Here is a 2,983-nt window from a genome sequence, read left to right as displayed (position 1 = left end):
GTTTCTAAGACCAGCCCAGATTCAAGAGGAAGGAAATTAGACATCACCTCTCAATAGGAGGAGTAGCAAAGTATCGGTGCCCATCTTTAATCTGTCTTGTGGTGGGCACTTCTGAAGTCCAGGTTGTATATTATATGTCTAGGACACACAAATGAAACGATGCAGTGATTTTCCATTTAAATTTGGTGCCAGTGTCCTGGATAGATTGGAGATGGGAATACTGGCTGCCAGGAGATTAGTTAAGGAGGGCCTTGCTACGGTCAAGGAAGAGTCAAGATGACCTGGTGGTTCATGCCTGTCATCCCAGCACTTTGGGAGGCCGAGGAGGGTGGATCACTTGAGGTTAGGAGTTTGAGACCAGCCTGGCCAACATGGTGAAACCCCATCTCTACTAAAAATACAAAAAAAAAAAATTAGCTGGGTGTGGTAATGTGCACCTGTAATCCCAGCTACTCAGGAGGCTGAGATGGGAGAATTGCTTGAACCCAGTAGGCAAAGGTTACAGTGAGCCAAAATCACGCAACTGCACTCCAGCCTAGGTGACAGAGTGAGATTCTCAAAAAAAAAAAAAAAAAAAAAAAAAAAAAGAGTCAAATAAGAGTCTATACCTGAGGAGCGTCAATGCCAACAAATACAGAGATCATTTTTCAGAAGACTGGAAAGGACCTGGTCACTGACTGGGTGTGAGGCTGAGGAACAGATTTTAAAAGACCCCTGATGCTTCAGCCCTGCATGGACCATGCACAGAAGAGGAATTTCAGATGCAGGAGCTCTGTCCCTTCTTTAACCCCCACCCACACATACACAGGACATTGAGAGTAAGAGATAGCTAGACCCTCATGTGGCCATTCATTCAAGTCCCTATTTGGGGAGCTTGACATAGTGCTTGACATAGTAAGCGTTCACTAAATACCAAGTAAAGAGATATGGACTGATTTGGGGGTCCACAAGGTGTCATGCTAGGTCATTGAGCAAAGGATGAGATGGGAAGACTTTCTGGATTAAAACTACGTAAAAACGTACAAACAAACAAACAAAAAGATTCGAAAGGTAAAACTCCAGACTGGAAGGCCACATAAGAGATTGCATCTAATCCTGAAGGACAGATAATCAGGAAGAATAGATAAAAGGACAAAACTGACAGATGATCTAAAGGAAAACAGAAGTTGGATCCAGCTTGCATTTTTGTAGGAAGCAATAATTTGCTGCTGCTGAGAAGAAATGGCCCCCTTTGAATAGAGCATGTCCTCCTTGTTTTGCCATGGTCTCCACCTCTCTCTATTGCATACTTTAGTCATTATGTCACCTACCATGACCATTGTAGACATTTGCAATTGGGACTTCTAGATTAGATATAGTGAGGAGACTGCAAATTTTTATTCTTTTGAAATAAGATAAAAGGACGCCCCAAAAGAAACCATATACAGAATTTTAAAAAGAGATTCAGATTTTGAGGGAAAGATGATAGAATCACAATATTTGAGCTGGGGTGTCCTTAAAGTTCTTTACCCATTAATTTGACTGCAGAAACTAAGGCTTATCAAGGCCAATTGACTTGTCTCAGTTTTATTTACTTCGGAACAGAAATGGCACTAGAAGCAATGTTTCCAGGTTTTCAATTCAACCCTCCCTTTATAGTTGTTGTAGGTTTAAACAGCATTAGAATTTAAAAAGCACTTTCACGTGCATAATTTTATGTAAAATGAGGCATGAGAACTCCCAAGGATAGGAAATAGGCTTTTCTAATATCCCAGAGCCTAGCACAGGGCCTGGCTCATAGCAGCACTTAACAGATATTAACTGCGGGAATAAATGCAGATAGATTCATTTTACAGATAAGAAAACTGAAGCTTGGAGAAGTTCAGTTAAGGACAGATGGTCACAGAGTTCATTCCTGATGCTGGAGGCAGGAGGAGCTGGTGCCACCAGCACTGGGAGATCCAGCAGCTGCAATTTCTCGTTGGTCAGGGTTGAGCTCCAGAAACCAACCACACATCTGCAGACTGCCCAGTAAGTCTCTGCAACAAAAGGAAGATGGTGGGAGTCTATACCTGCCAAGCAAAACAGGCCTTATAGTGGCTGGTTTTGTCAGCGTCTTCCCACCCAGTGTTGTAAAGGACTCCTGACTGGTGTTCAATTTACTCAATTGAGGAAAAAAAAAAAATGTTCAGCAAGGAGACCTCCCCCCATTTTGCAGATGCAGAATCTTGCAAAACAGGAAGCCTAAGGGACTCGCCCAAGATCAAACAGCTCGTTGGTGGTGAAGCCAAGATTCAGACAGCTCTAACTCTAGCACTCTGCTGGGCTGTTGGGAGAGGCAAGGGGTTTAGTACTCCCTGAGTTCATAATCCCAGCCACTCTCCCGGATTCCCTGCTCACCCCAGCTCCAATCCATTCTCCACGCTGTAGCCCGAGTGACCTTAAGACACACATGTGGTCTTGTCACTCCCCTGCTTAAAACCTCTCAATGGCTTCCCATTGCTTTGAGAATAAAGGCCAGGATCCTTACCAAGTTGAGGCCCTCTCTCCCCTGGCTCTGGGCTCAGCCTTCCTTTCAGGTCCTCTCACACACCAAGCTCCCCACTGCTTCAGGGCCTTTGCACATGCCCCACCTTTAGTCTGGGATAATTCCTCTGCCACCAGTACCCCTAAATGTCACCCTGTCCGTCAGATCACAGTCTTAGGGGAAGCGTATCGGATTCCCTCTGAAGCATGATCTCTCAGCTCTCTGTGCTTTTTCTTCATATGCTGAATTATGGTTTGTAGTTGGTATGCACAATTTACAATTATTTGTGTGACTTCTCTCTTCCAATATATGGATCACCTGTCTCCATTTTACTCATTATGATATCCCTGATCACTGGTGCTATTTGGGGTACATGTAGACAATATAGAGAGAGAGATAAATGAATACACTGCATAAAAGAAGAAATATTAATTGATTACCTTCCTGGTATAAGCCAGGTTCTATCTGGGGCTCCAA

Source organism: Theropithecus gelada, chromosome 16, assembly GCF_003255815.1.
Source record: "Theropithecus gelada isolate Dixy chromosome 16, Tgel_1.0, whole genome shotgun sequence".
Taxonomy (NCBI): Eukaryota; Metazoa; Chordata; class Mammalia; order Primates; family Cercopithecidae; genus Theropithecus; species Theropithecus gelada.
The sequence above is the reverse complement of the archived record's forward strand: the minus strand, read 5'-3'. Positions refer to the sequence as shown.